We start from the raw sequence: 10,658 nt of genomic DNA, 5'->3' as shown, positions 1-10,658 counted from the left end.
TTCCTAGAATGTCGATGTTCACTCTTGCCATCTCCTGTTTGACCACCTCCAATTTGCCTTGATTCATGGACCTGACATTCCAGGTTCCTATGCAATATTGCTCTTTACAGCATCGGACCTTGCTTCTATCACCAGTCACATCCACAACTGGGTATTGTTTTTGCTTTGGCTCCATCCCTTTATTCTTTCTGGAGTTATTTCTCCACTGATCTCCAGTAGCATATTGGGCACCTACCAACGCGGGGAGTTCCTGTTTCAGTATCCTATCATTTTGCCTTTTCATACTGTTCATGGGGTTCTCAAGACAAGAATACTGAAGTGGTTTGCCATGCCCTTCTCCAGTGGACCACATTCTGTCAGACCTGTCTACCATGACCCGCCCATCTTGGGTTGCCCCACCGGCATGGCTTAGTTTCATTGAGTTAGACAAGGCTGTGGTCCTAGTGTGATTAGATTGACTAGTTTTCTGTGAGTATGGTTTCAATGTGTCTGCCCTCTGATGCCCTCTTGCAACACCTACCGTCTTACTTGGGTTTCTCTTACCTTGGACGTGGGGTATCTCTTCACAGCTGCTCCAGCAAAGTGCAGCCACTGCTCCTTACCTTGGATGAGGGGTAGCTCCTCACTGCCACCCCTCCTGACCTTGAACATGGAGTAGCTCCTTTAGGCCCTCCTGCGCCCGAGCCACCGCTCCTTGGACGTGGGGTTGCTCCTCTTGGCTGCAGCCCCCGACCTCGGGCATTGGGTAGCTCCTCGCCGCCACTGCCCCTGGCCTCAGGCAGGGGGTAGCTCCTCTTGGCTGCGCTTGTGCTCCATCGCAGCTGTCCAAGCATTTATTATGCCCTAGAAACTCAATGAAACCCCTGACATAAATTTTGGCATTTAATCCTCTCAATAATTTTATGAAGTGTTGGGTTGGCCAAAAAGTTGATCTTATGGAAATGTCTGAATGAACTTTCTGGCTACCTCAATACTATAGTCTCCAATCTTAAGATAAGGATTCTGAAGCCTATTAAAGTTGTCACTTTTTGACTGCGCACAGGTGATAAGTGGCAAAGCCAGGATTTGAACACAAAAGCCTGGCTTCAGAGTCCTCACTGTAATCACTACACTTCGGTCAGGGTAACCTCTGATGTCCCTCTCCCACTACCTAACCCCGGCTGCCACCTATTCAATGAATCTAATAGGTATTTAGATTCAACAAATAGGTATTTGTTCCTATACCATGGAGCCTTATCACATTTTATTTCACACAAGTTACATCATTAAAATTATAGGTTTTGAATGGTTGTGTTGAGTTCATCTGGTTTAACAAGTTTTGTCTAGCTTAAGCTCTAGAAGTGGCTAAGAAAGAAGAAACAGGTAGAGCCAGTCACAGGTTGGCCCAGGACAAAGGTGAGGCCAAGAGATTTATTTTTCAACCCTGAAGGTACATGGAAAGAGCTGAGTCTTGGCTTTCCCTCCACAGCTTGGAGAGCTTAGTACCTTCCCAAGTAGCAGAAGCCACCTTTACCAGCAGGAGTCTCTGCTTCACAAAGCAATATTCTCCTTGGCTCTATTTTTGGCTCCAGAAACACGAAGCTGGCTGGATTACCTTCGCAGTGCTCAGGAGTAACTCTAGAGCCCAGATTTACCAGCAAAACAAAATAAAATAACATTTCATCTTTTTCTGGCTTTTTAAGGATTTTTTCAAAAATATCCTGAGCTTGAAAAGTGGAAGTCGCTCAGTAGTGTCCAACTCTTTGTGACCCCATGGACTACACAGTCCATGGCATTCTCTAGGCCAGAATACTGGAGTGGGTAGCCTTTCCCTTCTCCAGGGGATCTTCCCAACCCAGGGATCAAACCCAGGTCTCCTGCATTACAGGCGGATTCTTTACCAGCTGAGCCACAACGGAAGCCCAAGAATATTGGAGTGGGAAGCCTATCCCTTCTCCAGGGGATCTTCCCGACCCAGGGATCAAACTGGGGTCTCCTGCATTGTGGAGGCTTCTTTACCGACTGAGCTATCAGGAAGCCCATCCTGAGCACTGTGCTACCCAGTCTTCAGGCTAATGCACAAGACTTGGAAATGAACACTTGGCTTGCTTTTTTGTACTTCCCCCTAGCTGTCTGGTAGTCCTCACCTCATACTATGATAGCCCTCATAGTACCTATGTATTGCCCTTCAAGCCCCTCATTCAGGTCTATTCATTCTGAAGATTCTGAACTCTTCTCTAGACCTCCTTTCCCATATGCCAAGGTGTCCCTGATAATGCTAGAATTTTTGAGAATTAAATAACAGGCAACTCAAAACAATATAGTACCTTACCTTCCCAGTATAGAAAAGTACTTGAAAAATATGAAATAAATGGATCAACTACAGTACAACTTGGTTGCTGGAAAATAGAAGTAAAGAAAGACTGGAAGGATGAAAAAGGAAAGAGGTAAAGAAAAAAAGAGAAGTTGTTAATAAGCTTTCTCTATATGGTATAATATATGCTTTCACATGTTTCTGTCTTAATAGTACACTTAGGCCGCCTCCTTGAACCACACCAGTGAGCATGAACTTTGATTTATTGAGAAAGTTCAGAGAGCCCTGGATTTCTGGTGTTAATAGATCAGGTATTTTATAACCCCTGTATAAAATTATCTGATATACATAAGAGAAAGAAGTATAAATGAAGCTTTATGTTCATCCTAATCCTTTTTCTCTGCCCTACCAACTTTTATGTCCAAATATGTCCCTCCCAGGCACACACCTCAGCCCTGAATTTACTGACAAGGCCTCTGCAGCCTGTGAGTGGGAAGGCTGAGACAAAGTGTAAGGAGAGGAAATAAACAACGAATGATAAGCTTGGCTGGTGACAGATTGCTGCCACAGCAGCAGAATCTGCAGAAGTTTAGATGCAACTCTGCAGATCTGAAGAGATCTTGAGAACAAGAGAAGGAAAAGAAAATGTGTCCATCTTCAGTAGCTCCTTAACGAGTCCACTCTTCACATGTGGTTGTTACAAGCCAACAAGACAGGCCCATGCAGTCCAAACATTTGTGGTGGTCAGTGGTGTGATTGGAGTTGCGTGAGAACAGCTGCCTGCTCAGGAAAAGCTCTCTTACTGGGTCTGAAATGTTCTATTCATTCACCAAACCTTGATGATTTCCCAGTTTAAACATCATCATATCAGGGCAACCATATTGTGCCAGTTAGGTGCTCACATTGGAGTGATTTGAATAGAAAAGGGATTGATTAAAGGCTAAGAGTTGGACTATAAAGAAAGCTGAGCACCAAAGAATTGATGCTTTTAAACTGTGGTGTTGGAGAAGACTCTTGAGAGTCCCTTGGACAGCAAGGAGATCCAACCAGTCCTTTCTAAAGGAAATCATTCCTGAATATTCATTGGAAGGACTGATGCTGAAGCTGAAACTCCAATCTTTTGGCCACCTTATGTGAAGAACTGACTCATTTGAAAAGACCCTGATGCTGGGAAAGATTGAAGGCAGAAGGAGAATGGGTCAAGAGGAGATGAGATGGTTGGATGGCATCACCAACTCAATAGACAAGAGTTTGAGCAAACTCCGGAAGTTGGTGATGGACAGGAAGGCCCGGCATGCTGCAGTCCATGGGATCGCAAAGAGTCAGACATGACTGAGCAACTGAAGTGAAGTGAAGTGAAAGGCTAAGGGTGGAAGAGAGTGATGTCAGCAAGATGTTGGAGTAAGAAGCTTCAGGCCCTCCTTCCCCACAGAGACACCAAGTTAACAATACATGGACCAGAATACCTCTGTGAGAACTCTAGGGACTAGTCCAGAAGCCACAGCACCCAGGTCACTGTGAAACAAAAAGAGCTTTCAACAACAGGGGTAGGTAAATTTACAGCCTCTGGCATACCCATCCCTGTCCTTCCTCTGCTCAGCATAGTGCTGAGCAACTGGGAAATCTCTCAGACCAAGGCTCCCTTTTAATATGGAATCAAAAGAGTGGACCGTATGTCTAGCATTCTAGCTTGTCTGGAGGGTTACCTGAAGGACTGGTGTCTATCTAGCCTGACTTGGACCTCTGAAGGCACTTGCACCGGAGTTTGGAAACTGCTGAAAACAGAGGCAAGCAGTGTGTTAGAGCTGCAGAACCACAGGTAGGCACTAGGGGGAGCAATAGGTCAGAAAAGGTTTGAGATTTCCTACAATTTGCAGCGGAGCTGACTGGTGAGCACACAAAGACTGGGAGAGGTGGTTATTCTTTTTAAATCCTAGCAAAATATTATAAGGCACATAAAGAACATTGGAAACATGGGCCAATTCCATAATAAAAACAAAACTCCAGAAACCAACTCTAAAGAAACACAGAATTATGAGCTGCCATAATTATTAACTGGCATAAAGATGCTCTCAATGAGTTAAAAGAGAACACAAGCAGAAAACTAAATTAAATCAGGAAATGATGCCTAAACAATATGAGAATATCAACAAAGAGAAACTATAAAAAGAAGAACCAAACAAAAATTCTGGAGTTCAAAAATGCAAAAGTACTGAAAAATTCATTCAGTTCAGTTTAGTCACTCAGTCATGTCTGACTCTGTGACCCCATGGACTGCAGTACGCCAGGCTTCTCTGTCCTTCACCATCTCCTGGAGCTTGCTCAAACTCATGCCCATTAAGTCAGTGATGCCATCCAACCATCTCATCCTCTGTCATCCCCTTCTCTTCCTGCCTTCAATCTTTCCCAGTATCAGGGTCTTTTCCAATGAGTCAGTTCTTCACATCAAGCGGTCAAAGTATTTTTCTAAAAAGTCATTAGAGGAGTTCAATATCAGATTTTACAGGCAGAAGAAAGAACCAATGAACTTGAAGATAAATCATTTGAAACCATTGATTCAGAAGAGTAAAAAGAAAAAAAAATGAAGAAAACCAAAGATGAGGTACTTAATGTCTGCAGGAGTAATATACATATTAGGGATCCACAGAATAAGAGAGAGAAGTTGGCTGAAAGCTTACTTGAAGAAATAATGGCAAAACTTCCCAAATCTGAGGAAATAAGTGAACATACAGATTCAAGAAGCTGAAAGAAATCAGTCAGGATAAATCTAACAAAAACCACACTGAGCTTCATTGCAATCAACTGCCTAAAGTCAAAGATAAAGAGAGAATCTTGAAAGTGGCAACAAAAGACAGTTTGTGACACCCAAGAGAGCTTTCATAAGATTATCAGCAGATTTCTCAGCAGATACTTTGCAGGCCAGAACAGAGTGGCATCATATACTCAAAGTACTGAAAGGAAAAAAAAAAATCTATCAACCAAGAGTACCATATTCATTAAAACTATCCCACAAAAATTAAGGAAAAACTAAGACTTTCCCAGATAAACTAAAACTAAAGAAGTTTATTGCTACTAGACTTGCTCCACAAGAATTATGAAAGAGTCCTTCAAGTTGAAACAAAAGGAGAACAGACAGCAACACAAAGATGTATGAAAACATAAGATTCTCCAGTAAAGGTAAATACATGGACAAATACACTAATAGTAACCTGTACTACTGTAATTTAGGTACACAGAACTTAAATGACAAAAACATTTTAAAGAGAACTATAGATCAGTATTAAATTATATATATATAATATCTAAAAATATAGTTTGTGATATCGGTAACATAAAGTGGAGAGGTAAGGCTGTAAAACAGCGGAATTTTTGTGTGCAATTGAAGTTGTATCAGTTTCAAATAGAATGCTATCACTTTAAGATGTTTTTGTAATTGTAGTGATAACTACAGGAAAATGTTATGTGAAGTACCTAGTCAAATTCACAAAAACCAAAAATGGAATGGTAATTACCAGGGTCTGGAAAAGGGGGAGGAAAGTTGTTTAATGGGTATAGAATTTCAGATTTACAAGATGAGCAAGGTCTGGGGATCTGCATTAGAACCATATGAATATACTTAACACATCTGAACAACATACGTAAAAATGATTAAGGTGGTAAATTTTATCCTTTTACCACAATAGGAAAAAGGCTACGCGTATGAAGGGAAAGTTCATGTTTAATGGGAATAGAGTTTCAGTTTTGTGAGATGAAAAGAATCTGGGAGATGGATGGCAGTGATGGTGGCATAACAATTTGCATGAATGTAATGCCACTGAACGTGCACATAAAACTGGGTAAGATGGTGTGACAAAAAATCCACACGGGCACAGCCTCACACACCAGCATCAGAGCAGGTCTCAGCACTTGACTGAATAGACTACTGCCAAGCAGATAGAATTTGAGAGTAAAAAGGTTGCGAATAGCTCCAAATAGCTTGCCCTATTAACAAGGCTTCCCTCATAGCTCAGTCGGTAAAGAATCTGCCCGCAGTGCAAGAGACCTGGGTTGTATTCCTGGGTTGGGAAGATACCCTGGAGAAGGAAATGGCAATGCACTCCAGTATTCTTGTTTGGAAAATCCCATGGATAGAGGAGCCTGGCAGGCTACAGTCCATGGGATCACAAGAGTTGGACACGACTTAGTGACTGCTGCTGCTGCTGCTAAGTCACTTCAGTCATGTCCGACTGTGTGTGATCCCATAGACGGCAGCCCACCAGGCTCCCCCGTCCCTGGGATTCTCCAGGCAAGAACACTGGAGCGGGTTGCCATTTCCTTCTCCAAAGCATGAAAGTGAAAAGTGAAAGGGAAGTCGCTCAGTCGTGCCCGACTCTTCGTGACCCCATGGACTGCAGCCTACCAGGCTTGTCCATCCATGGGCTTTTCCAGGCAAGAGTACTGGAGTGGGGTGCCATCGCCTTCTAAACCACCACAATTAACAAGAAATTTTACCATTAAAGACTTAACATCTTAAAACAATATTTATAATAGGGTCATGACGGAATGGATTTCTCTGGTAGCTCAGATGGTAAAGAATCTGCCTGCAATGAGGGAGACCTGGGTTTGATCCCTGGGTTGGGAAGATGCCCTGGAGAAGGGAACAGCAACCCATTCCAGTATTCTTACCAGGAGAGTTTCATGGACAGCGGAGCCTGGCGGGCTACAGTCCATGGGGTCGCATAGAGTCGGACGCGACTGATAGAATAACACACACACGACAGAATACAGAATCTTACTCTAATGGTTCATCCAAAAAGACTTTTAATACAGAGACTACTTACAAAAGTATGGACATGATTATTAGAACCAAGAAAGAATGCTGAAGCTACCACAGAGCATCAAGAGAAGGAAGATACTGGGGCAAAAGGCAGAAATTGTTTGCTGTTGTTCTGCAGTCACTAAGTTGAGTCCAACGTGGTGCAACCTCGTGGACTACAGCAGGCCAGGCTCCTCTGTCCCTCACTATCTCCCATAGTTTGCTCAAATTCATATCCACTGAGTCAGTGATACTATCTAATCATCTCATCCTCTGCCGCCTCCTTCTCTTTTTGCCTTCAATCTTTCTCAGCATCAGAGTCTTTTCTAGTGAGAAGGCTCTTCGCATCAGATGGCCAAAGTATTGGAACTTCAGCTTCAGCATCAGTCCTTTCAATGAATATTAGGGATTGATGACCTTTAAGATTGACTAGTTTGATCTCCTTGCAGTCCAAGGGACTCTTGAGAGTCTTCTCCAGCAGTACAATTCAAGAGCATCATTTCTTTGGTGCACAGCCTTCTTTATGGTCCAACTCTCACATCCGTACATGACTACTGGAAAAACCATAGCTTTGACTATAAAGACCTTTGTCAGCAAAGTGATGTCTCTGCTTTTTAATTCACTGTCTAGACTTCTCATAACTTTCCTTCCAAAGAGCAAGTGTCTTTTAATTGCATGGCTGCAGTCACTGTCCGTAGTGATTTTGGAGCCCAAGAAAAGAAAATTCGTCACTGCTTCCACTTTTCCCCCTTCTATTTGCCATGAAGTGATGGGACCAGATGCCATGATCTTAGTTTTTTGAATACTGAGTTTTAAGCCAGCTTTTTCACTCTCCTCTGCCAAAGTCCATTGACAGGTAGACCGGAGGGAAAGGGGCCCCAGAATCATAACTACCATATTGTCAGGACACAGCCACCCCCCAAACCATGGTGCCTCAGGGAGGGAGAAAGTGGGAAAGAAATGTATTCCTTTCTCTTCCCTCATCCTCCAGTCTCATGTTGGGGCTCTCCTCTGTGCAAAACTGACCAGAAGCAAGAGGGCAAAGGAGCCCAGTCAGTGCAGAGGTCAGTCTCCCAGAGCAAAGCCAGACAGAAAAGCACAGCAAATGGATGGTGAGGCATGGCACAGTATTAGAGAATTTCTAGATTCTTCAAGAATCTTTAAGGTCATCTAAGACAGTCCACCAGGAAGTCTGTGTAAATCATCTTTACTTTTCTAACTGATGTTATTAGAGAATTTCTAGATTCTTAAAGAATCTTTAAGGTCATTTAAGACAGTCCACCAGGAAGTCTGTGTAAATCATCTTTACTTTTCTGACTGATGTACCAAAAGCTCCAAAGGCAGCAAAAAGCATGGCCTCTGGAGTCAGGCAGGCCTGATCCCCACTTGCAAGTTGTGTGACCTTGGGAAAATTACCTAACTTCTGAAAACAGGTTTCTTCTTTGTAAAGCAAGCATCATAATAACAGCCTCATGAGGTTGTGGTGAAATTAAAGAATAAACACAGAGGTGAGGAGACTGGGCCCCTCCCTGATAGGGAGCTGTTGACCTAGTTAAGCCTGGACAATTTGGTCACCAGATTCACAGTGCTACCTGACTTCCCAATTAGTTGAGTGGTTCATCAAAACATCTTTGTTTCTACTTAAACACCCACCAACTGAGGCCTGGTAAAAAACATTCTGATACATCTGTACAAACAAATACCATATAGGTATATTTTAAAATGTGATAGTTCTATATGTACATTGTATTGGAAATACAATGATTTCCAGATAATACTTATAATTTAAGATAGATAGGGAAATAGGTAGATAGGTTGATAGATTATCTCTGGAGTAATTCACAAGGACAAATAACACTGGATATCATTGGGAAGGATTTGGAAAGACTGAGTTCAGGGGTAAAAGGAAATTTTAATTTTTATTATATAATCTTGATACCAAAAAGTATTTTGAGTTGGTATCTTATATTCTTCTGTTTGTTCTGTTTTCCCACAACCATTACACAATGCCTACTATGTACACAACAAGGAGATCAAACCAGTCAATCCTAAAGGAAATCAACCCAGAATATCCATTGGAAGGACTGATGCTGAAGCTGAAGCTCCAATACTTTAGCCACCTGATGTGAAGAACCAACTCATTGCAAAAGATCCCGATGCTGGGAAAGATTAAGGGCAAGAGGAGAAGAAGGTGACAGAGGATGAGATGGTTGGATGGTATCATTGACTGAATAGACATGAGTTCGAGCAAATTCTGGGAGATAGTGAAGAACAGAGAAGCTTGGTGTGCTGCAGTCCATGGGGTCACAAAGAGTCAGACATCACTGAGTTACTGAACAACAACAGTACTAGGTGCTGGGAATACAAAAAAAAGACACTATCCCTTCTTGCGAGCAGCTCTAGCCTAGGTGACAAAAAAGCAAGTAGAGAACCATTATGCAATGTAATGTGTGGCCTATCTGATTTTCCTTATTCAAAACTTGAAGACACACACACACACACACACTCACCAATCGCCCCTTAAACTCCTTTTCCATTGCATGTGTCACATTCTAACATCCTATATTTTTATTTATTTATGATATTTCTTGTCAGTTTTCTCCCATTCCTTGAAGGTGAAAATTTTTGCTTGTTCCCTGGTAGATCTCTGATGCCTGAAATGGCAAAATTTTTCAGTGGATGATTGTTGAACTGATGTTGAATGAATAAATGTTATCTAATACAAAAGTATGAAAAAGAAGCTATCAGAACACAGCAGAGGAACACCAAATGTATACATGGAGGTCAGTAAGGCTTCATAGAAGAAGAGACATTTGTCCTAAGTCTTGAAGCAAATATGAGTGACTTGGCTGAAAGACCTAATGTCCAAAGAGCAAGTAAATGAGAACTATAGAAAGATGAAACATACAGGGAACTGGAATTCCAAAGGTAATAAAGATACAAAGGAATGGCAGTAGAGAAAACTGAACGTATGGCAACAAGGATGTGATCCTGTTAACTGTTTATGTTGGTGAGGCAATGGTTTCTTGAAGACTTGTTATAGTGTTCTTTCTTCTTCTGCTGCTGCTGCTGCTAAGTCGCTTCAGTCGTGTCTGACTCTGTGTGACCCCATAGACGATAGCCCACCAGGCTCCCCCGTCCCTGGGATTCTCCAGGCAAGAACACTGGAGTGGGTTGCCATTTCCTTCTCCAGTTCTTTCTTCTATGTATGTTTAATTTTTTTCACAATACAAAGCTAAGAATAAATGAATAAGGGGCTTCTCTGGTGCTCCAAGGGTTACGACTCCATGCTCCTGGTCCCTGGTTGGGGAATTCAGATCTTGCAAAGATCCTGCCTGCCACACATTGCAGTCAAAATAAATAAATAAAAAGTTTTTTAAAAATCAGATCAGATCAGATCAGTCGCTCAGTTGTGTCCAACTCTTTGTGACCCCATGAATCCCAGCACGCCAGGCCTCCCTGTCCATCACCAACTCCCGGAGTTCACTGAGACTCACGTTCATCGAGTCAGTGATGCCATCCAGCCATCTCATCCTCTGTCGTCCCCTTCTCCTCTTGCCCCCAATCCCT

This window comes from Bison bison, unplaced genomic scaffold, assembly GCF_000754665.1.
Source record: "Bison bison bison isolate TAMUID 2011002044 unplaced genomic scaffold, Bison_UMD1.0 scf7180017864239, whole genome shotgun sequence".
Taxonomy (NCBI): domain Eukaryota; kingdom Metazoa; phylum Chordata; class Mammalia; order Artiodactyla; family Bovidae; genus Bison; species Bison bison.
The sequence above is the reverse complement of the archived record's forward strand: the minus strand, read 5'-3'. Positions refer to the sequence as shown.